Genomic DNA, 26,052 nt, shown 5'->3' on the forward strand with positions numbered 1-26,052 from the left:
CCCTCTCTTTCCCTGCCCCCACAGTCCCCTGTCACTTTCCTGCTGAATTCTAGTGTGGTCTCCGACAGGCTCTATTCAACGTGCGTTTTTCTACTCGCTGTTTTGGTTCTTCTTTGTGGAGGAGGCAAGTGCTGGGCGCCTCGGGCGTCTTGAAGCCTCGTCTGCACTGATGTATTTATATTTTTTCCATGGCTCTAACTCAAAACAGTTCCAGGAGATATTGGTTATTTCTTGGATTTTTCGTTTCTTTCTTTTTGCCTAACAAGTTTAATTTTGTTTAAGAACAAAAAGGGCCAGGATCCGTGACTCATGCCTGTCATCCCAGCTTTCTGGGAGGCCAAGGCAGGAAGATCACTTAAACCTAGGAATTCAAGACCGGTCTGGATAACACAGAAAGACCCCATCTCTACAAAAAAAAAAAAAAAAAAAAAAAAAAGGAAAAGGAGAAAAAACAAAAACCAAAAAATAACTCCACAAAACTTAGAAATCTCCCTCTCCTTCGGTGACAGAGTTCCCTTGTGTTAGCTTTACCCGGTATGTGTGAGGGAACCTCATCCCGCCTTATCTAAAGCCTTAGGATAGGGACAAATGGGATTTCCAGACATGTGCCCAAATCAGTGCAAAGGGAAAACCTCTAACCAGTAAGAATAATGGAAACACAGATACCTCATGTAACTTTTCTTTGAAGAAAAAAGTGAACAGAACAGGTTCACCTATTTCAAGTGCAGTTAAGTGTGATCCAGGAAAATGGAGGTGATCCCTATGCTAGAATGTTCGTCCCTCCCATCTCTGTCCCTTTTCCCACAAATACCTATGTATGTTTTCTGTATATGGGGCTACCACTGAATTTATAAGGCACTTAGAGAAGTGAAGACTTCCACAAAAGAGGAAATGAGAGAGGGATAAAAATGAACTTCTGATTTCAGCTGAACTCACCCAGATGGCAAAAAGGAAAAAAAAAGTGACAATTTTGACCTTAGAAAGCAGTATAATAGTAAGAAAATTCAACTTGAGTTCAACTCCAATTTCCTATTTGACAGCTAAATAAATGTTAAATGACTTTGTAAATATTTTTAAATGAGCGGCTTTTGGAGTGAGAGTGGTGAAGAAAAAAAGGAAAAGAGGTTAACTACCACACATAAAACAACCAGTTCATGCAGCCTATGGCCAATTTTTACAGCTGGATTTTTATAAACTGCTTGAAGAGTTGAACAAGGGATGGGTTTATGATGTTACCATGGCAGTCCTGCAGTTTTTTGACAAAATATTGTGACACTAAAGCAGATGTACTGTGGGAGGTAGACGTAGCGGTTGGGACAAGTATGAAGGAATTTAAGACCCTCACTAAATATTTCAGCGAAGAATTTCTCACTGAACTGCCCCTGGATTTAATTAGCTGTGAAGTGAGAGGTGAAGGGTTAATCCAAGGTCAGTGTGGAGGACAAGGAAGCCCCTGACACATGCAGCTATTTGATATTTGCTGAATGCCACATTGCAGTCAATTGGAATAGTAAATTAGCCCAGCAGGAGAAAGAATAGACACTTAGTTTCTTTAAATCAATTGGATATGACGGTGTTCAATTATTTAATTTCCATATGCGTTTCTCTGAGCTTCTTTCTGTCAATCCAGTAATTTCTTCCGAGTGTTAAAAGTGCCTGCCAAGCAAGGAAGATGTATTCTCCAACTTTCAAAGTGAGAAACAATTTGACTGAGCCCAATTAAGAACAATTAAATTGTGTTTAATCGTATTTGGTGCCTATATTTGCCTCTTTATACTACTTCAAATGTTTTGTTTTGTTTTGTTTTTCTCGTTCATGGGGGGGAAAAAGTTGTCGGGCTGACATTTTTTCCTACCCATAGAATTCAGAGCAAGCTTGTTTGCTTGAATAGAACAAACTCCAAAACTCTGTCTAGAATATAGGAAAATTTCTCAGGCACATGGAGCACCTCAATCATTCATTAATTGAGTCAACAAATATTCCTTGAGCATCTGTTATGGACCAGGCATTGTGCAATGCACTGTCTTCCCACCAATCAACCGTAGAAAGCCGATAGGTCGGGACACAGAACAATGACATCTCTTCAAAGGAAAGCTCTCAGGTAGGCCAAAGGTATACTTAGTCTACTAACTCAGAGTGATTACATTGTTGGTCACCTCTGTAACAAACCCAAATTGCAAAGAGGTTAACTGATTTGTCAAAGATAACCAGCTACTTTAGTATGTGCAAACGAAGTAAACAATATTCTGATTTATATTCTCTGGTTTAACCACTAGATAGATTTTCCATGGTATTTCTCTAATAAATTCTTTGTCTACATACTTATGGAATTTTTACTAATAGTAAACTTACATACACACTCAAAAGTGAATATTTAATCTGACTTGAGCGGTGTGAATGAGCAAATATCTTCTATTCCAAATTAATGTGGTAAGGAAGAGAGAAGAAAAATCAACTAACTTTAGCAAAGTTACAGAATAGTAAATTCCCAAAAGAGTCCTCAGTCATGTTAAGGTGGAAAGAAAATGTGAGCCACCATTTAACCATGTTATCACACTGGGGATCAACCATGCATCCAAGCCAAGTTACACCAAGATACAGTGTTAGCCAAGAAATGCTAGCCTTAGCAGAAAGCACTGGGCAATTCTAACCACACTGATGTCTGCAGAAGTGCTTTCAGGAGCTTCATTCAGCAACAGGCTTAGAGGGAATGGTTGAAGATTAGGCCTAAGGCTGGGTGAATGCTGCCACCTTTACCAGCTGCCCTTCAGGGCTGACCTTGGAGTTGAAGCACCTGACAGCTGTGAACCAACGTCAGCAGTTGTGGAAACAAGATACCGCAGTTTCTTTACCCCTACCCCAACAGCTCATGCAATTTGCTCTGTTGAAATCTGTTTCCTGAATGCCGGCATTCAGGCACTGGACTGCCTGCTAGGAATACAGTTCTGGACGAGACAGACGGCACACTGTCCTTGTATCGTCCAGTAGAATCCATGGCATAGGAGTGTGAGTTAGTGATCTGGGTATTTCAGTCAACTGATTTTTTAATTATATGGAGTTGAGTGCCCTTTGCTCTGGTCCCACCAGAGATCTCCTGTCCTAGTAGGACCAAGGACAGGATTTCTTCTTCATGGAGGTCCTTGACAGGAGATGTGCCTGCCCACCCAGCACCTACATGTGGCAGAATGTCACAGAAGGATGTGGTCAGAATCCCCAGAGCCTTCTTTGGACTTGCAGTGCCTACATGACTCTCACAGCAGCCACTTGGAGCTGTGAAATGCATGCAGCCAAACTGGCAATGGTACTTACATTCTACCCCTCTTAGATGCTCAGTCCCTCCTTGGGAGCGCTCCTCTTCTGCAAGTGACTCCTGCAGAAACCCATCAACATGTGTGTCTGTGTCTGGAAGAAACATTAGGAAGAACAAGACCCAGGAACATGGTGTTCAGGGTTCAATGACATATTTTCACGAGATTCTTAGTTGGCTGCATCATAAATGTTCAAACTAAACTAACATAAATTACTCTTATTGCTTCATGAATCTTGATCTTTATAAAGGAAGAGGCTTATTTATAAAGAAAAGAGGCTTATTTGGCTCATGGTTCTGCAGGCCGTACAAGGAGCACGGCACCAGCATCTGCTTCTGGTGAGTGCTGCCGGGAGCTTCCACTCACTGAAGGCAAAGGAGAGCAGGTATCACACAGCAACAGGAAGAGAGCGAGAGAGACAGAGGGGAGTACCAGGTTCTTTAGACAACCAAGGAACAGATCTACTTAAACTAGTTGAAGCAAAGCAGCATCAAAACTTCTGCCCAAACAATGACTGTCATTGTTAAATACTGAAACAGGAAAGGTTCCCTTGTCCGCCTAGCAGGGTGTACGACAGGGGAGTGGCTGGCTTCTTCAACGCCCGGCTGCTCAAATCTCTAGAGGAGCATACAAATGGGTAGGCTGTGGGACTCCGACCCCACAGGCTCGTGTCTAGGGGTGAATGTTTACAGCTCCTGAAGCCCCAGTGGGCGTATGTTGCAGGGTGCTCTTTTAGTTTGCTGCCTACAGGCAACTTGTGTTAGCTCAATGCGACCCTCTACCTTGTCGCAAGGACAGAGGAATTTCTGTGTCCTGGGGTTTCTACCCTTAGTGGTCCTGAAGAATCGGATTACATGTGGCCTTGAAGAATAGAGTGAGTGCAAGGTTTTATCGAGTGGTTCTCAGCAGTTGGGGGAGCCAGAAGGGTGACGGTTTTCCCCTAGAGTCGGCCGCAGGCCCCGCCCTCTTCAGACTGTCCCGGCAAACCCCATGTCGTTCTGCTGCTCAGTGGCCTATTGGCATGCCAGGGCTGGGGCCAGTGCGTTCCTTTGGACGTCCAGCCGCTTCTGTCTCTGCCTTGCTAGCGTCTTGGGTTTTTATAGGCCCAGGATAGGGGCGTGGCAGGTCAGGGTGGTCTTGGAAAACGCAACATTTGGGCGCGAAGGCAGAAGTTCCCGTCCTCACCTAGGTCTGTGGGGGTGGAGCCCTAGCCAGAGGCCACGCCCTTCCTCTACCCAGCAGTTCTCTTCCCCCACTTCCCTATCGTTTGTAGGGACCACATTCTTCTCTTCCCAGCACTTACGTATCAATACGACTTAAAGCTAGCTTTGAAAATTAGTTATTTGTTCCTAGAAAGGGTGAAGGACACCAGCTCAGAAGTATTCCTGTTGAGAAGATGTGAGATGTTGATGTCAGTTAATCTGTTTCACTGACCCTCAGATAGCCAGACAATTATCAGAAAGTTCTTCCTTTTTCCCTGGTAGTAGGAAAAACATTTCCATGAATACAAGTCTCTTCTTATAAAATAGGATGATTATTTGGATATGCTTAGAATCGTTTAAAACCGTAGATTAATATACAGCATAGAAGAAAAGCAATTTAAGAAAAGACTGGCTCTGAAACTCCAAAACTCTTAAGACCTTCTCGAAATCCGTGGAAGAAAACAAAGGTGAGGCTGAATGTATTGCATATTTGGAAGTCAAATAATAAGTAAGGGTTCCCACTAAGGTCTGCTATATTTATAATCACTTAGATTTTTTTGTGAGCTAAATCTTCTATGGTTGCTACAGCAAACATTTATTGAGTACCTTCTAAGTATGAGACCCTGTACTAGGATGTTTTAAAGATTATACAATTCTTGTTTAAGATGTGATATATAGTGATTAAATCTCATTCACAAAAGTGGGGTATTAGTTGTGCTTGAGCTTATACGTAAAGGTTTGTACATATACATGTATGCGATTTGGTCTTCTTATCTGCAAATGTCCATATTGGGAGAAAATGCCAGTGCCAGTCAAAGGCAACTGAATTGTTGTACATTGATACACACTGTGAAAAAAAGGGAACAGCAACAAAAATATTCCAGTCTCAATCAAGTGATAAACAAAAGATATTCAAATCAACTTTAAAGAACCTGTTTTTGCTGAGTTTTGGAAGAACCATTAAGACAGTGGCTCAAGTTCCCACTTGAACATGAGTGTTTGTTGTTTTTAATGCTAGTGTTAAGGTTGAATTCATTAATGTCATGGTTTTGAATAACTTGAATTTTATTTACCTCTGGGCAGGTGGGCCTCCCTACAAATGACCATGATGTAGGAAACACTTAAACACATAGACGTATGTGTCACAAGGATATGTAATACACTTTTTTTTTTTTAGACGGAGTCTTGCTCTGTCGCCAGGCTGGAGTGCAGTGGCGTTATCTTGGCTCACTGCAACCTCCGCCTCCCAGGTTCAAGCGATTCTCCTGCCTCAGTCTCCCGAATAGCTGGGACTACAGGTGTGTGCCACTACGCCTGGATAATTTTTGTATTTTTAGTAGAGACAGTGTTTCACCATGTTGGCCAGGATGGTCTCAATCTCTTGACCTCATGATCTGCCTGCCTCGGCCTCCCAAAGTGCTGGGATCACAGGCGTGAGCCACTGCACCCAGCCAAGATTTTTTCAGTTCACATGAGAGGGAGGACTTTGGGGAGATGGGTGGATACTGAGCTCTTCTTGGTAACAGGAAAGCCATTAGAATAGGAAGCAGTGAATCACGTGAAGAATCAGATAGAGTCAGGAAGGAGACAGTGAAGCTGCAGTGGGTCAGAAGCATAGTCACGGGGAGGTTGGGAGTTGTCTCAGTGCATTTGCTATAAAGTAACACCTGAGGAATGGGTCATTTGTAAAGAAAAGAGCCTTATTTGGCTCACAGTTCTGCAGACTGTACAAAAAGCATGGTGGCAACATCTGCTTCTGGTGAGGGCTGCAGGGAGCTTCCACTCATAACAGAAGATAAGGAGAGCAGGCATCACTTAGCAAGAGGAAGGGAGCAAGAGAGAGAGGGGAGAGGTACCATGCCCTTTCAAACAACCAACTCTCAGGTAAGCGAATAGAGCAAAAACTCCTGCATTACTACAGGTTGGTATCAAGCCATTCATGAGGGATCTGCCCCTGTGACCCAAACACCTCCCACCAGGCCCCACCTCCAACAAAGGATCAAACGTCAACATGAGATTTGGAGGAGACAGATATTCAAAGTAATCAGGAGCTCTGGCAGAACTTCAGATGCCAAGAGTGGAATTTTGAGGTTAAAATTAATGGCCATGGTAGTTACTAGAAGCTTTTGAAATATGAGTGGGTTTAATTATTTGACTGAGTTGATGTCAATAGCCTGAGATGGTAACAATGATGATCGTGTGCTGTTGCTGTTCTTCAGCCCTCCCCACTAAGAAAGTTCTTCGAAGCCCGTAGCCAGCTTGCAGGTGGAGAGGGTGGATGAAAAGAAAATGGTCATGAACATAAGCATGATTCTGACATTTTCTATGGCTCTGGACAGACCAGTCACCAAAGATACCTCCAAAATTCATTTAGAAAGATGTGACAAGAAGGTTTCAGTGTTAGAACATTGTTGTCTAAGTTATTTATGGCAGAGTCCCAGCTGCTGCCAGAATTCCCCTTCTTAAAATAACCAACAGGTGGGTGACCTGGTCTTGGAGAACATTGTGTCAGAGTGTGCACGGGATACAATACGGCCTTCTTTCTTTTCTTGCTTAGGTAGTACTACCTTTAGCTAGTAATAAGACCCCTTGAATTTTGGAATTCAGATATCAGAAAAAAGCTGCTAACTCAGTGCCTTTTGTATACACTTAGGTATTTAATACATGTTTTTGCTTATTGATTGGTAAAAACTCCTAAAGATAGGTGCATGCTTGTGTGTGTGTATGTGTGTGTAATGATTTTTAGAGGTTGTGGGTTTGGAACTGTCTTTGTTCTATTTAGATCAATATGATCATCCATTTATCTTGCTCTTCTTGTTTCTTATTGACTTTTTTCCGTAATGTATGTACCAAAAGTATTTGCTGTTGCATCTTCTTAAGAGAATGCAAACATTACCGTGTTTCCTTTCTCTCAGAAAAAAAATGACAATTCATTTTCCAGAAATCATTTAAATTAAAATTGATATTCTTTGGACATGAAAAAAAAGGGTGGGGCAGCATGAATTTTTTTCTTCTTGTGGTTTGACTGCTCACTGGCAAGAGGAGAAAGCTGGTCCTGAAGCCTGGGGTTGCTGGACTGGCCACCTTTCCCTCCTGTCTTTCAGCATGCCCTTTTAAGAGCAGGAAACATGAAAGGGTTTGGCCACACCCCAATTCCACTAAAGGCGTTACCCAGTTGGCACTGAGGTCTGTCTCTGGCCTTGGTGGCTTCCCTGACGGCTCTAGCATTTGTTCCACAGCAATGACATTCAAATCCCAAGAGATGCATGAAAACACAAAAATAATGTGTGGTGAATAAACAAGTCTGCTAGCTGGTTCTTCAACAATCCTCCTTTGTGTCAAACCCAGATTGCATTTGGTTGGATGCAAGGACAATGTTAGGCCATGAAGAAAACAGAGATCAAAGGAAATGGGATTTCCAGAGGCTAGGAACAGAGGCCTTCCAAGCAAGAGAGGCACCCACAAAGTCAGTGAAGCTGTGGGGTGGTGGTAACCTCGGTTACAGGTGAGGAACCAGAACAGACCCCAAGAGTGGCAAGGGTCATTTTGGAAATGTACAGCTTAAAGAACAAAGCTGAAATCTAGGGTAGATAGCGAGGTGAAACAGAGACCCAGAGCCTGGGAATCAGAAAATCAGAATTCTGGTCTTAGTCTGTCTCCAAGCAGCTGTGAGTTCTTGGCTAGATATTTTATCCCATCTAAGCCTCAATTTCCTCGTCTCTGAAGTGTAGGGTTTGGATCAAATGACCTCTTAAGTGCCTTTAATTTTTTATAATTATATGCCTGAGAGAAGTTGTCATTGTAATTTGGCCCTATTGGGGTTATGTTTTTTAAAGCTTGATAACAAGGAAAGTTTGCATGACAAAGTATACTTATCTGATTTAGAATTATTATTTCCTTTAATGTTTTCACATTACCCCCTTGGCGAGGTTCATTAAATTTGCCATGTGCAACGGATCTAAGGATTCTGATCCTGATATTATAAGATGTCCATTGAGCATCTCAAGTTGGTTATCAGCCCATTCTTCATTGCCTGTGGGTGGCAACACAGAACACATGTTTATCATTCATCTGACCAGGATCCTGGCATAAGATTTTCAAGAAAGTTACAGGAGCAGCCAGGGTCAGTGGTAAAGAAAGTGTTTCACTGAAAAATAGGCAATGAGACATCCTTTGGATAGAACCAAGCAAAACTGCATTTTTGGACCTTAGATTTAGAATGTAATCCCTCAGCTTGGAAGGGTTAACATAGGCATTAGAAAGCATGTTGATATACGTTTTTAAATTGATAAAGACCACCAAATTCATCTCTTCTGGAGGAAGGTGAAGTTCTGAAAAGTTGAGTGAATTCTCCAGAGAAATATAGCTGGTTAAGGCAGGAGTGAGGCTCAGTCTAGGGTATTCCACTCTCAATTCAATACTTTTTCTCTTTTCCCCATCAGTTGTTTTTTTTTTTTTTTTTTTTTTGAGATGGAGTGTCACTCTGTGGCCCATGCTGGAGTTCAGTGGCACAATCTCGGCTCTCTGCAACCTCTGCCTCCCGGGTTCAAGTGATTCTCCCACCTCAGCCTCCCAAGTAGCTGGAACTACAGGCTCTTGCCACCATATCAGGCTAACTTTTTGTATTTTTAGTAGAGATGGGGTTTCACCATGTTGGTCAAGCTGGTCTCAAATTCCTGACCTCATGTGATCCACCCACCTCGACCTCCCAAAGTGCTGGGATTACAGGTGTGAGCCACTGTGCCTGGCCCCCCATCAGTTTCTTCTTAACAGAACCGGCCCTATCAGAAAGTGGAAAACGTCAGTCTTCTAAGTGGTGGCATCAAAACCTGCACAGCTGAGGGAACCTGGGCAAGACGGTCAAATAGGAACAACTCTGGTCTGAAGCTCCCAGCAAGATCAATGCAGAAGGCAGGTGATTTCTGCATTTCCAACTGAGGTACCTGGTTCATCTCACTGGGACTGGTTAGACAGTGAGTGCAGCCCACGGAAGGCAAGCCAAAGGGGGGTGGGGCATTGCCCTACCCAGGAAGTGCAAGGGGTTGGGGAACTCCCTCCCCTAGCCAAGGGAAACTACGAGGGACTGTGCTGTGAGGAATGGTGCATTTGAGCTCAGATACTATGCTTTTTTCATGGTCTTCACAACCCGCAGATCAGGAGATTCTCTTGGGTGCCTGCACCACCAGGGTCCTGCGTTTCAAGCACAAAACTGGACAGCCATTTGGGCACACCCTGAGCTAGCTGCAGGAGTTTTACCCCGGTGGCCCCTGCAACAACAGCAGACAGAAGTGTTCACTCCCCTGGAAAGGGGGCTGAAGCCAGGGAGCCAAGTGGTCTAACTCAGCAGATCCCACCCTCATGGAGCCCAGAAAGCTAAGATCCACTGACTTGAAATTCTTGCTGCCAGCACAGCAGTCTGAAGTTGACCTGGGTTGCTTGAGCTTGGTGGGGGAGGAGTGTCTGCCACTATTGAAGGGTGAGTAGGCAGTTTTCCCCTCACAGCGTAAACAAAGCTGCTGGGATGTTTGAACTGGGCATAGCCCACCACAACTTGGCAAAGCCAAAGTCACTGTAGCCTGACTGCCTCTCTAGATTCTTCCTCTCTGGGCAGGGCATCTCTGAAAGAAAGGCAGCAGCCCCAGTCAGGGACATATAGATAAAACTCCCATCTCCCTGGGACAGAACACCTGGGGGAAGGGGCGGCTGTGGGCACAGCTTCAGCAGACTTAAACGTTTCTGCCTGCCAGCTCTGAAGAGAGCAGCGGATCTCCTAGCACAGTGCTCAAGCTCTGCTAAGGAACAGACTGCCTCCTCAAGTGGGTCTCTGACTCCTGTACCACCTGACTGGTAGACATATTCCAGCAGGGGTTGACAGACAACTCATACAGGAGAGCTCGGGCTGTCATCTGATGGGTGCCCCCTGGGACGAAGCTTCTAGAGGAAGTAACAGGTAGCAGTCTTTGCTGTTCTGCAGCCTCTGCCAGTGATTCTCAGGCAAACAGGATCTGGAGTGGATCTCCAGAAAACTTCAGCAGACCTGTAGCAGAGGGCCCTGACTGTTAGAAGGAAAACTAACAAACAGAAAGGAGTAGTATCAACATCAACAAAAAGGATGTCCACTCAGAGACCCCATCCAAAGGTCACCAACATCAAAGACCAATGGTAGATAAATCCACAAAGACAGGGAGAAACAAGCACAAAAAGGCTGAAAATTCCAAAAGCCAGAACGCCTCTTCTCTTCCAAAGGATCACAACTCTTCACCAGCAAGGGAACAGAACTGGATGGAGAATAAGTTTGACGAATTGACAAAAGTAGGCTTCAGAAAGGTGGTAATAACAAACTCCTCCAAGCTAAAAGAACATGTTCTAACCCAATGCAAGGAAGCTAAGAACCTTGAAAAAAGGTTAGACAAATTGCTAACTAGAATAGCCAGTTTAGAGAAGAACATAAATGACCTGATGGAGTTGAAACACACCATGAGAACTTTGTGAAGTATACACAAGTATCAATAGCTGAATAGATCAAGCAGAAAAAAAGATATAAGAGATTGAAGATCAACCTAATGAACTAAAGCATGAAGACAAGATTAGAGAAAAAAGAATGAAAAGGAATGAACAAAGCCTCCAAGAAATATGGAACTATGTGAAAAGACCAAATCTACATTTGACTGGTGTACCTGAAAGTGACAGGGAGAATGGAACCAAGTTGGAAAACACTCTTAGGATATTATCCAGGAGAACTTCCCCAATCTAGCAAGACAGGCCAACATTCAAATTCAGGAAATACCAAGAACACCATAAAGACACTCCTTGAGAAGAACAACCCCAAGACACATAGTCTTCAGATTCACCATGGTTGAAATGAAGGAAAAAATGTTAAGCGCAGCCAGAGAGAAAGGTCGGGTTACCCACAAAAGGAAGCCCATCAGACTATCGGCAGATCTCTCTGCAGAAACCCTACAAGCCAGAAGAGAGTGGTGGCCAATATTCAACATTCTTAAAGAAAAGAATCGTCAACCCAGAATTTCATATCTAGCCAAACTAAGCTTCATAAGCAAAGGAGAAATAAAGTCCTTTACAGACAAGCAAATGCTGAGAGATTCTGTCACCACCAGGCCTGCCTTACAAGAGCTCCTGAAGGAAGCACTAAATATGGAAAGGAAAAACCAGTACCTTCCACTGCCAAAACATGCCAAATTTTAAAAACCATCAACACTATGATGAAACTACATTAACTAATGGGCAAAATAACCAGTTAGCCTCATAATGACAGGATCAAATTCACACATAACAATATTATCCTTAAATGTAAATGGCTTAAATGCCCCAATTAAAAGACACAGATTGGCAAATTGGATAAAGAGTCAAGACCCATTGCTGTGCTGTATTCAGGAGATACATCTCATATGCAAAGACACATATAGGCTCAAAATAAAGGGATAGAGGAATATTTACTAAGCAAATGGGAAAAAAAAAAAGGCAGGGGTTGCAATCCCAGTCTGATAAAACAGACTTTAAAACACAAAGTTCAAAAAAAACAAAAAAAAGGCATTATATAATGGTAAAGGGATCAATGTAACAAGACACAAGAAGAAGTAACTATCCTAAATATATAGGCATCCAATAGAGGAGTACCCAGATTAATAAACCAAGTTCTTAGAGACCTACAAAGAGACTTAGACTCCCACACAATAATAGTGGGAGATTTTAACACCCCACTGTCAATATTAGGCAGATCAATGAGACAGAAAATTAACACAGATATTCAGGACTTGAACTCAACTCTGGACCAAGCAGACCTAATAGGCATCTACAGAACTCTTCACCCCAAATCAACAGAATATACATTTTTCTCATCACCACATCACACTTATTCTAAGATTGGCCACATAATTGGAAGTAAAACACTCCTCAGCAAATACAAAAAAAGGAAATTATAAAAAACAGTCTCTCAGACCACAGTGCAATCAAATTAGAACTCAGGATTAAGAAACTCACTAAAAACCACACAACTACATGGAAACTGAACAACCTGCTCCTGAATGACTACTGAGTAAATAACAAAATTAAGGCTAAAATAAATAAGTTCTTTGAAACCAATGAGAACAAAGACACAACATACCAGAATCTCGGGAACACAGCTAAAGCAGCGGTTACAGGGAAATTTATAGCACTAAGTGCCCACAGGAGAAAGCAGGAAAGATCTAAAATTGACACCCTAACATCACAATTAAAAGAACTAGAGAAGCAAGACCAAACAAATTCAAAAGCTCCAGAAGACAAGAAATAACTAAGATCAGAGCAGAAGTGAAGGAGATAGAGACACGAAAAACCCTTCCAAAAAATCAATGAATCCAGGAGCTGGTTATTTGAAAAAATTAACAAAATGGATAGACAGCTAGCCAGACTAATAAAGAAGAAAACAGAGAAGAATCAAATAGACACAATAGAAAATGATAAAGGGGTATCACTACTGATCCCACAGAAATACAGACTACCATCAGAGAATACTATAAACACCTCTACGCAAATAAACTACAAAATCTAGAAGAAATGGATAAATTCCTGGACACATACACTCTCCCAAGACTAAACCAGGAAGAAGTCGAATCTCTGAATAGACCAATAATAAGTTCTGAAATTGAGGCAGTAATTAATAGCCTACCAACCAATAAAAGTCAAGGACCAGACAAATTCTACCAGAAGTACAAAGAGGAGCTGGTACCATTGCTTCTGAAAGTATTCCAAACAATAGAAAAAGAGTGACTCCTCCCTAACTCATTTTATGAGGCCAGCATCATGCTGATACCAAAACCTGGCAGAGACACAACAACAAAAAAGGAAATTTCGGGCCAATATCCCTGATGAACATAGATGTGAAAATCCTCAATAAAATACTGGCAAACCAAATGCAGCAGTACATCAAAAAGCTTATCCACTGCAATCACGTCAGCTTCATCCCTAGGATGCAAGGCTGGTTCAACATATGCAAATCAATAAATGTAATCCATCACATAAAAGGAACCAATGACAAAAACCACATGATTATCTTAATAGATGCAGAAAAGGTCTTCAATAAAATTCAGCACCCCTTCATGCCAAAAGCTGTCAATAAACTAGGAATTGATGGAACATATCTCAAAATAATAAGAGCTATTTATGACAAACCCACAGCCAATATCATACTGAATGGGCAAAAGCTGGAAGCCGTCCCTTTGAAAACTGGCACAAGACAAGGATGCCTTCTCTCACCACTCCAATTCAGCATAGTGTTGGAAATTCTGGCCAGGGCAATCAGGCAAGAGAAAGAAATAAAGGGTATTCAAATAGGAAGAGAGGAAGTCAAATTGTCCCTGTTTGCAGATGACATGATTGTATATTTAGAAAACCCCATCTTCTCAGCTCAAAATCTCCTTAAGCTGATAAGCAACTTCAGCAAAGTCTCAGGGTAGAAAATCAATGTGCAAAAATCATAAGCATTCCTATACACCAATAATAGACAGAGAGCCAAATCACGAGTGAATTCCCACTCATAATTGCTACAAAGAGAATAAAATAACCAGGAATACAACTTACAAGGGATGTGAAGGACCTCCTCAAAGAGAACTACAAACCACTGCTCGAGGAAATAAGAGAGGGCAGAAACAAATGAGAAAACATTCCATGCTCATGGATAGGAAGAATCAATATCGTGAAAATGGACATACTGCCCGAAGTAATTTATAGAGTCAATGCTATCCCCATCAAGCTACCATTAACTTTTTTCACAGAGTTAGAAAAAACTACTTTAAATTTCATATGGAACCAGAAAAGAGCTCATATAGCAAAGACAATCCTAAGCCAAAAGAACAAAACTAGAGGCATCATGCTACCTGACTGCAAACTATGCTACAAAGCTACAGTAACCAAAACAGCTTGGTACTAGTGCCAAAACAGATATATAGACCAATGGAACAGAATAGAGGCCTCAGAAATAACACCACACATCTACAACCATCTGATCTTTGATGAACCTGACAAAAACAAGCAATGAGGAAAGGATTCGCTATTTAGTAAATGGTGTTGGGAAAACTGGCTAGCCATATGCAGAAAACTGAAACTAGACCCCTTCCTTATACCTTATACAAAAATTAACTCAGGTGGATTAAAGGCTTAAATGTAAGATATAAAACCATAAAATCCCTAGAAGAAAACTTAGGTAATGCCATTCAGGACATAGGCATGGACAAAGACTTTATGACTAAAACACCAAAAGCAATGGCAACAAAAGCCAAAATTGACAAATGGGACCTAATTAAACTTAAGAGCTTCTGCACAGCAAAAGAAACTATCACCAGAGTGAACAGGCAACCTAGAGAATGGGAGTAAATTTTTGCAATCTGTCTATCTAACAAAGGGCTAATATCCAGAATCTACAGGGAACTTAAACAAATTCATAAGAAAAATCAAACAACCCCATCAAAAAGTGGGTGAAGGATATGAACAGACACTTCTCAAAAGAAGACATTTATGTGGCCAAAAAACATATGGAAAAAAAAAGATCATCATCACTGGTCATTAGAAAAATGCAAATTAAAACCACAATAAGATACCATCTCACACCTCACATTCTAACATTCAGTTAGAATGGTGATCATTAAAAAGTCAGGAAACAATAGTTGCTGGAGAGGATGTGGAGAAATAGGAACACTTTTACACTGTTGGAGGGAGTGTAAATTAGTTCAACCATTGTGGAAGACAGTGTAGCGATTCCTCAAGGATCTAGAACCAGAAATACCATCTGACCTGGCAATCCCATTACTGGGTATATATCCAAAGAATTATAAATCATTCTACTATAAAGACACATGTACACGTATGTTTATTGCAGTACTATTCACAATAGCAAAGACTTAGAACCAACCCAAATGCCCATCAATGATAGACTGGATAAAGAAAATGAATACTATGCAGCCATAAAGAAGGATGAGTTCATTTCCTTTGCAGGGACATGGATGAAGCTGGAAACCATCATTCTCAGCAAACTAACACAGGAACAGAAAACCAGCACATTCTCACTCATAAGTGGAAGTTGAACAATGATAACACATGGACACAGGGAGGGGAATATCACACACTGGGGTCTGTCAGGGAGTGGGGTGCTAGCGGAGAGATAGCATTAGGAGATATACCTAATGTAGATGAAGGGTTGATGGGTGCAGCAAACTGCCATGGCGCGTAACATGTAACAAAACTGCAGGTTCTGCATATGTGTCCTAGAACTTAAAATATAATAAAAAAATTAAAAATTAAAAACATGCCCCCAGCATCTCCCAAACTACCTGTCCCCCAAGATCTCTGCCCTCTCTGGTGGCTTCTCACAGCATCCCAGGCCGCTCCATCAAAGCCCACGCCTCATGAATCGTTTTTCCCTGTTTGAGCATCTGTTTCCAAGTCAGTTTCATGAGAGCTCAGACTATGCTCCTCTCTTTCTCAGTTGCATCTCCAGTTTTAGCACATTTTCTGGCGGTGTCAATGCTCAATAAATATTTGTTGAATCTGTGATCAAAAGATTAAAGTATACAGTAATGAATAAATAAACAGGAGCCCAAGATCTCTGCCATTAAAATCATTTTTATGGGTTAAGACACTGTTTCATGTATAAATGCAAAAAGACCTGGGAGAGAATGACAAGTAAAAATATTATCACAGCATCTCAAACTGCTTTTTAGAGCCATGAAATAAGAAAGTTTTAAAGGGAGACAGGGAGAGGGGAATCGAAACCTGCCGGTATCCCAAATAATATCCCATTACTTCTCACTTTGTCGGAAGCTGGCACTACTTGAAGCCATTCCACCATCAAGAACAGTTTTCTTCACTACTGATAAGTCATACAGACACATGAGAATTAGGGCTGTGCCTTCTTTCCTACTGTCAATTAAAACAATTAAAACTGTCCATTAAAAACTATTCCTATTATCAATTAAAACTCTGGAGAAATCATCACATCCTTTACTTTGTTTAGTTTCTTTGTGCCTTTGAGAGACTCAAGGCAGAATATACTATCTTGTTGCCTGAAAACTGAGGTGGGGAGCTGGTCTTCAGCCTCATAATCCTGTGCTCTAAACCACTAAAGAAAACTGTAGTTTTCTTCCATTTGTTAAGACTAATGCTAACATTTTTAAAATATATTTTTATTTACTGCAGGCAAATATTTTTTGGAAAATAGTTCCAATTTTTATTGATGAAGGCATAAACTATAACAATCCTGCAAACCTATCTTGCAATCTAAATTGTTGCTGTAGAAATGTAACTGTCATTATGGCAAAATTCCCCAGAGGGGCTAAAAAGAAGAGGGAAAAAGGAGAGCCATACATTGAATTTCATGATGTCAATATCACACTTCCAATGCCTACACAGTTTATATTTTCTATCTAAAATGAAAATTATATCTTTACCAAATAGATAAATAACAGAAGAGTAATATTAGAATGAGAATGCCATATTTGTTACTGCCTTTCTGTTTTACTTGTGTAAGTGTATTTCTTTACTCTTTGTTTGCAGTGACCTAGATATTTGTGACAGATGTGTACAGTTCCCATCATTTTATATAAACTAGCTGTTATTTTTAAATGTTAAGTCCTAGGATGACTCTGTCACCATCAACTCCCTCCCTCCACCCCATCATGCAACAGATGAAAGACATTATGAAAGGTTAGAAGATGGACAGAGTTGGAAACAGCCTTTCCTCGAAGATATTTTTTTTTCAAGATCAAAATCAGAACCCAACCTTTTAAAGAACAGTCCTGAATTTAATTTCCTTCCCTTTGTTCTTATTTTAATTTCCCCCCAAACTGCACTTGAGCTTCCAATGATCTTCTTTCCTATCTAATGCCAGTAATTTGCACTTCTGTCATCCTTTTCATCTGGGGAATCATAAGGACATCTGAAACTTTCTCTTATGAACTTCAGAGGGCTGCTCTAACAGGTAAGTCCTTTGGTAATATTTTCAGAATGTGTAGTGAGACTAAACTTTGCAGTACAGTTGAGTATTCCTCATCTGAAATGCTTAGAACCAGACATATTTTGAATTTTTATTTGATTTTCAGATTTTGGAATATTTCCATATATATAGTGAGATATCTTGGGGATAGGACCCAAGAAAAATTCACTTATGCTTTAAATAGCCTGAAGGTAATTTTATACAATATGTTTAATAATTTTGTGCATAAAACAACGTTTTAACTGCATTTTGATGTGATCTATCACATGAGGTCGGGTGTGGAATTTTCCACTTATGGCATCATTTTGGGGTTCAAACAGTTTCAGATTTGGGAGCATTTTGGATTTTGAATTTGGGGATTGGAGATGATCAACTGTAATGAAAATCCCTTCTGGAGCCCAGCGTAGGTGATATGAAATGGTGACTGCGCTTTAGTGTATGGAAGTAGTCACATGGGATGTGGGTATTGCATGCACTTATGGTAGAGTTCATGAAGACTTATGTGCCTGCAATGGCACAATCCCATCTTTAAGGAAATGGCCCTAAATCCTTTGATCTTCCTCAGTAGACCCTGTGACTTGCACAGGCTGCTTAGTTTGGGAGGCAAAATCAGTTATCATGTTTACTCTGGACATAGCACATTGGAATTGGAAAAGAACTGCTATCCTACCCAATGCCACTGGGCTAGAGAGAGATTTACCCCTTATAGGCAGGCATTGACTAGCCAATGGAAATGCTTGGCAATGAGGTCATCTTATCTGATTATTTCTTTTGGAAAGGGTAAGTGCTAGGTGAACACAAAAAGATCTAGTCACTGGAGCTCGAGTTCATTTCCTAAGGGACACTGAGATTTTTTTCTTGGTAGAATCAAAAATATGTCACAGATTCCAGGACAAGAAGGTCTAAAATCCAAGGTGATGGTGAAATGAAAAACAATCCTCCTACTGCACATTTCCATAAACACTTAAAATCAATTTTCATTTTACAATTATATGATCTGTAGGTGCATTGTCCTCACAACACTAAAGAATTTGACTGGCAGGACCAATTCTGTTGAGAAAGAACCAAGGAATGCAATCCTTTCACAGGTTCAGGCTATGTGGGCACAGATCTGGGGCAGCCTCCTGGAAAACCTGCAGCGGCCCTTAGCTCTCCAGAGAGTAAAGCAAGCTTGAAGCCCTAAATGACCAATGTGAATGGTGTTGTCCTTTTATTACATATACACTTGAAAAACAAACTGTTGTATTGCAACCCTTTATCAATGTGGCTCGCGACTTCTGGCATCTGTCCCCCAGGTCTGTGGCTGTCCTTGTCAAATAACCTTTGGCTAGGCAATGAGCCACCAACAGAACAGAAAATAAGATTTGAGGGTTCTGGTTCCCACCTTTCACTCTTAATTTCAGACTACTGCCTCTAATACCAAACCACATACAGCAAGAACATTCTAGGTTAACATTAGTTGGGGTGAAAGAGAGTAGTAGAGGTACATTCCTCTCTCCCCAAACATAGATCATTCCTCATATTGGAGAGTCACTCCTATTCTGTTTCAGTTGCCCTAGGGAGGAAAAAATTAAAGAGTGGAAATTCAGTGGCCGCTATCTGTTCTGCAGATAGTACACAGAAATGCTGTTACAAGCCCAGTGTTTCCTGGTCCTACAAGAATCCTCCAATGTCCCAGAGGGAGAGTGTTTTAAAACACATGACCACCTGTAAGTTCCCTGGCACCATATTCCAGGGCTCCATCTGCACTTTGCATCTTGGCCCTCCAGGGCCCTGATGGTAGATCTCCTCAATGGCTTGGCCAACTCACAGGTACTACATCCTCAGTCACTTACAACATCCCTTCAGGTAGATGGGCTGGTGTCTTCTTTCAGATGGCATTCTTTCTTCTTAGGAACAGTTCCTGGAAGCCACCCTTGCATTCTAATTAGGGGTGATGGCTCATTTGTCAGCTCTCAGACTACAATCAATGACGATGACAGGTGATATGGTTTGACTGTGTCCCCACCCAAATCTGATCTTGAATTAATTATAGCTCCTGTGATCCCCACGTGTCATGGGAGGGACCCAGTGGGAGGTAATTGAATCATGGGGGCAGGTTTTCCCATGCTGTTCTCACGATAGTGAATAAGTCTCACAAGATTTGATGTTTGTATAAAGGGGAGATCCCCTGTACATGCTGTCTTGCCTGCTGCCATGTAAGACATGCCTCTGCTCCTCCTTTGCCTTTCGCCATGATTGTGAGGCCTCCCTAGCCATGTGGAACTGTGAGTCCATTAAACCTCTTTTTCTTTATAAATTACCCAGTCTTGGGTATTTCTTCATAGCTGTATGAAAATGGACTGATATAACAGGCCAGATTGTGGTACATGGATCAACTTATATGTCACCCCATCTGCTCATGGCTCAGGGGCTTCTATGAACAGCTTTTCCAGGCACAGAGTCTATGTGACCCCTCTCAGAGAAACATGCCCCTCTCTCTGTTGGAGCTCTTTTTCTTTATTTTATTATTTTATTTTCTCTTACTACAAGACATAATTGGTGCACTGCTTCCAAGGAGCGGTTGTGAAAAGGGACTTTCTGGAATTCACCTGAAATAGACCCAACCACAAAGGGGTGGTTTGAGTTTAGAGATGAGCAAGAAGAACAACTTGAGCTTTGTTAGATGACACTTTCTTTTAGGTTTACCACTGAACTAGATAAGGCAGTGCAAAAGCAAATGTACATAGTTAGTGACACAGCAAGTGAACACAGCTCCTTGATGCTGCTGTGAATTTTCAGAGACCTATCCAGTAGTCAAGGTAGCCCCTGGGAAGTAAAGAAGTTGTTGGATCAAAGATCCCCAGAGCTATGGGCTGTTTAAGCTAAAGGATGTAGTTGAAACTCCATCCATACCCGAGGGTCTCCTATTACTATATAAGGACATCTTCACGGCCTCTCAGGATTACATACTTCCGTGTTATACCCTCTGTGCGTCATTGGGCTCCTGCAGTGCTGCAAGTGGAATATTCTAAATTCTTTACTTAAGTCCTAGTGTCTGACTTCCTACCAAGGGAAAAACTTAATACAAATTCTGGCTAAAATCAGGAGACATATGTTCTAGCCCTAGCTCTGTCCCTAACTCACCAGGCGTACAATCTTATGCAAATCACATAATCTCCCCGGACTTTGGTTTCCTTACCTGCAAAACAAGCATTAGGTGGACTCTCGAGTCCCTTCTAGGCCAGAAATTCTGCTATGATTTTCAATGTCTCTCTCAGATACATACATGGTAGGATTATGTCCTACAGACTTCTTGGCCAGATGTAGGGAATGGATAATGTGCTTTTGAAATAAATCATAAAATTGGCACACAAAAGCAAGAAATAGAAGTGAGTGATCATGGACTCTCTGCATCGAGACACCGGTTCTAAATCTCATTCAGCAAAAATGAAGAGTACTGAAGAAATTCTAGACTGACTCTCAGTCATTTCATGTCCTAGATAGTAAGTGGGGGAGGTAATCTAGATCTGGTATAGATTTAGAGAAATTCACCAGGGAAGTGAATTCAATGGGAACTTCAGGAAAGAGTGAATTTTCAGTACCAGGGTAGCACATGGTCAAGTGGCAGACAGGCTTTAAATGTCTAAGGAAAACACTGAAGTGTCTCATCTGCGTGGTATACTAAAAGGGCAAAGCATTCAGGAGCTTGAGTGGGTATCCTAGACTTTTTTCATCTGATTATACCATCACAATAGACACTAAATAGTAAGATAAAAAGAAACATAGGGAAATAATTGTAATTACATAGAAAATTCTCAAGAGAATCCAAATGTAATAAAATATGTGTAACTCCGGAAATAGTAACTTAAAAACCAATAATTTATTTCCTGTCTCAGTACATGTACAGCCATCTATCTAATTGACAGAGCCAGAACTAAGGAGAATTATCCTATAATCTTGTTTTTTCACTTCCATCTCATTTAATCAATTGCCCAAACCTTTCCATTCCCACGTGTATTTCATAGCTAAATATATCTCATTTTCATCTCCACTTCTGCTGCCTTAATTCAGTTCTATGCTTTGTGTCTCTTAGTTTACTGCAGAAGCCTCATAATTTACACCCTTACACCATTCTCTAAATTCCTTCTAGAGAGATCTATTTAACCCACAAATTTGATTATGTCACTTTCCTACTTGAAACTAGTCGTCAGATCCCCACTGTGTATAAAAGAATTCTAAACTCTAAAGAATGGTATAAAAAGCAATTATCTGGCTTTATTTCTAGGCATGCTCATTCCCAAATGGGCCTCCAGCCAAAACAAACTCTTTGAAACTCCCACAGGCACTGTCTGAATATGCCAACCTCATGTGTCTACCTCCACATCTTACTGCAGTCGCCATCTGCCTTCCCGGATATTCACCCTGAACAAGGTGCTCCTCTGAGTTTCTACAGAACCCTAAACATATCTCCATAACATCATGTTTGTTTTTGTTGCAAACCTCAATTAACTTTTTTATCTTCTTGACTAGAATATAAACTCTTTGATAGTTCTATCAACAAGGCCCAGGGCCATGGTTAGATAACCTCCTGCATACACATCATAGCGCGTATGTTGGCCCGTACCCCACACAAATCACACACTCACTAACACCCCCCAAATACTCTCAGAGACCCATGCCCACAGCACATCTTCTCTCATCTTTAAGCAAGATGTCAACATCACACCCAAATGTGGTATTAACATCACCCATACAGTGGGGTATACAGTGACAACATCCCTCATAGACAGAATGTCAGTGTCACTCACAGACAGTGTCAACATCCTACACAGATTTAATTTTTGTCCATATTTATCCCCAATGTCTCTCAGTGCATACGACATAGTAGATGCTTAATAAAGGCACATTGAATGGAGAGCTATGGGCTGCTGCAGGAAGAATGGATTTGTATGAGGGTTTGATGTCTGAGCTAAGCAAAAGGTGCATATAGTTTATTAATGAGCCATCGGTAGGTCTGCTGGCTAAGGGGAGTAACATCCCAGGAGATGGTGAGAAAACTGACTGCAGAGTCATCTCAACCCACTGTCAGTGTTCTTAGGGGAATAAACTAAGGGCACAGAAAAAAACACGAGGAATTCAGAAGAGATAGGTAGTATGGTTTTCAATACAGACTGGTTAGATTCATGCCAACCTCAGAAATAATGATAACATTTTGTAACTATTTAGTAAAAGGTAGTTGTTTTCACCAGGAATATTGGAATCTCACTTCTTGTGGGACAGGTTAATGAGTCTATTGAATCGGAAAAATGAGACAGACTCCATGTACATAGACTTTAGTGGTCCATTTGACAAGGTCTCCACTACTCTGTTCTAAATGAGGTGAGCACAGAAAAGCAAGAGGATGTTGTCTTGGTGCCAGTTAGTGGGAAATGCAAATAGGTTTCTAGTGGTTAGTCCTAGAGTTTTGTTCTCAACCTTGTCCTATTTAATAGTTTTTCCAACACTTGAATGAAGATCCAGGAGGCACATGGAGTGGATTAATATATAACACCTGTCATCAAAACACTTTGCAAGCCAATATAAGGAACCTGAGAGGATTCAATAATAAGAGAAAATGGTATGCATGTTGTCAGATGAAATTTGACAAGAATAAAATATAAGGCTCTGTAACATCTTCTCAAACAACATCTGTGTGTAGGTTGAGGGAACTTGTGGCTCCCCACGGTATAAGTTAACAGTGTGATTTAAGGCTTCCCTAAAGGAAGTAAAGAATAGATAATGAAGGAAATGGTAGTCCCTTTTTCTGCATGCTGATGGATCACACTTGGAATATTGCTTTTGACTCAGGTAGGTACCAGACTTTCTAGGTGGAACAAAGGTAGAAAAGAGCAAGTGGAGTATTTAAGAGTCCTGTAACCATATCTGATGAGAAGTAGTGGAAGGATCTGGGATGAACAGCCTGCAGAAGGGATGGTCCAAGGGCCAAGGCAGTCGTCCTACATATCAGAAGGGCTGTCACATGGAAGTGAGATCTTGTTGGTCTGTGTGACTGGTCCCACAGGTAGAACTGAGACCAACAGGTACAAGTTGCATGGTTACAGTCACATTTTTTATTATAAGCAAGGGACTTATAATAGTCACAGCAATAATTAGAAAGACATTTACCAATACGTCGTTGGTTCAGTGTTCAGATGGGAGATCAGCCCGAATGAACTTCTAATGTGTGTTCTTCCCTCCATGTAAAAAATATGTCATTAGCCTTGTATGGTCGATTGTGAAAATAACCCCAAATTCCTCCCATACCTTTATGCACACTCCTTTGCAATGTGATGTGGTAGCATCTCCCATCAAGAGTTTATTTCTCAGTCTCTTGAATCTCGGCTTGGCCCTGTGACTTTGTTTTTTGACTAATGGGGTATCAGCAAATGTGACTCATTTGTGAAGTAGATGCTTCAAAAGTATTTGTGTATCAGGGCTTTCCCTAATGCTGCCCCTGGGAATCCTGAAACTGCCGTGTACCTAGACTAGCTAGCTGGAGACTCTAAACTCAGCCAGCTGTCTCACTCTAGTTAACAACCAACACCAACAGTCAAACATGTGAGTAAGGACATTGTAAACCAAGCAGATCCCAGATGACTGACCCACTGACCACAGGTGGATGAGCGAGCCCAGGCAAGACCAGCAGAACTGCTCTGCTAAGCCCAGTTCCAATGCTGTATCAGAATCATTAACTAATAAATCATTGTTATTTTCAGCCACCATGCTTTGGGGTAGTTTATAACACAGCAAAAATGGGTACATCATAGACAATACTCTGTTTGTCCCAAAATATATCCAGGTTGTTTTCTTTTACACACTCTTTTCAAGGGGGAATTTGAGCATTTTTCTTTTCCTAGTTAAGACATCTACTCTTAATAGTACAGAAAACCAATGTGGTGGGTTGACATGGTGGAAAAGTGGTGGAAAATATGACAAAACCAGAAAGACTTCTATTGGCCTAAGAGTTTTTAAAAAGGTTTGCAGACATGGATAATTGATTACATGGTTGACTGTCCAACTGACGGCATGAATGAAAACAACTGCCAAAGCCATGAGCTGACAGACAATATGGGGCTGCAGATTTGGGTTTCTCTACTAACGGTAGAGGCAAGTTGAAACTTTTCATTACCAGGTCTTCATATGTCTTCGTATTCTTGATATTAATAACTCTACTTTGTATAGCACATTTTGGTTCAAAAAACATTTTTGATACCCATTCTTTCATGTATTTATAGTTAGCATTTCACACTCAAAATATTAGAGGTATGTACAACCGATGCATTTAGTTGGGGTGTGCAGAGAGTCAGGTTCTTGCATCAGTTTTGCTGCAGCAGTACAGAACGACAATGGAGGAGAAGGGGGGCAGGGTTAATAGGTCAAGGGAAAGCCCCCTCTCACCTCCTTAGTACTGCCTTGCTGAGGAAATAAGCTGTTCTCCCTATTCCACTGCCTGCAGAAGAGCAATGCTGAACACATCATTTCCTCTATTTGCTTTCCTTGGTGTGATAGCCTCTTGAGGGAATGTTATTTATTTATTTACATATTTCTTTATTTTTAGGAACATTTCTGGCCTGTTTCGAAGCTGCTACATCTACTTTGAAAGAAGCCACATAACCTTTGCTGCTTCTTCATTTCAAGTTTTCCTTTGAATTTTCTATTTCCTGAGCTGGGAGAAATGAGAGGAGGCACCTTACCTTTCTAACAGGTTAGACCAGACAGAGGCCTAAAAATGGCGTCTCTGGGTTTTATCAAAGCCTTGAACTTCTGGCAGGAGCTTCTTCCTTTCATGCTGTGCCGGCTTTCTTCATGACTTTGCCTCACATCTTCTTTGTCCTGCTATTACAAAGGAGCTGTTCGTGTCTTCTCCACTCTCTTGGGGAGTATATGTATTCCTTGTTTATTCCTCCTCTAAATAAGAGTCTTATAAATATTCAGAAGTACTGGACAGCAAAGAGACTTGGAGTCAGGATTCCTGGGTTGGTAGGGTTTTTTTTTTTCCAATTCAAGCTTTTGGACACGTGTTCCTCCAGGAAACTTGGAGCCTTATCCTATTGCACACCTCCAGATCCTTTGAGGCCAACTGGCTGGCTAATTAATTAATGGACTAGCTGATTTAGCAAATGACCTTACAGAGGTGTTACTAAAACACTAAAAAACAGAACAATTTTACTTATAACCTCATCATCCCACAAGTCAAACGGGGTTCATCTTCTGTGATGGTTGTTTCTCAGGACTAAATATTGTTAGAGATCAAATGTAGTTATATATATTTGTGTCTCTCTCTCTCTATATATATATGGATGTATATATATGTGCGTGTGTTTATATAGATATATACATAGACATTTATGTATATATGTCTAAGGATCTAACATTCCAAAAAAGTTTAGCATAGAAAACACTTTGAACTTATAAATAAGCCATTTTCACTTAAAGATTCCCCTTCTTTCACTAGAAACCTTTTACACTTTGTTTCCCCTCCCTACCTCAACACCCTGCTAGCTTCCCTCCTACCCCCCACCCTGGAACAACAGATTGG

General features: G+C 41.2%; 1 long non-coding RNA gene across 1 annotated transcript; it reads left to right on the top strand.

Moving 5' to 3' along the window:
* Window positions 1-429: 429 nt before the first annotated feature.
* LOC103883466 lies at window positions 430-24,978 on the top strand. Its single transcript, XR_645697.4, has 3 exons — window positions 430-4,977; window positions 17,130-17,203; window positions 17,388-24,978. It is a non-coding gene; the product is annotated as an uncharacterized LOC103883466 (long non-coding RNA).
* The last annotated feature ends 1,074 nt before the right edge of the window (window positions 24,979-26,052 follow it).

This window comes from Papio anubis, chromosome 6, assembly GCF_008728515.1.
Source record: "Papio anubis isolate 15944 chromosome 6, Panubis1.0, whole genome shotgun sequence".
In the NCBI taxonomy this organism is placed as follows: Eukaryota; Metazoa; Chordata; class Mammalia; order Primates; family Cercopithecidae; genus Papio; species Papio anubis.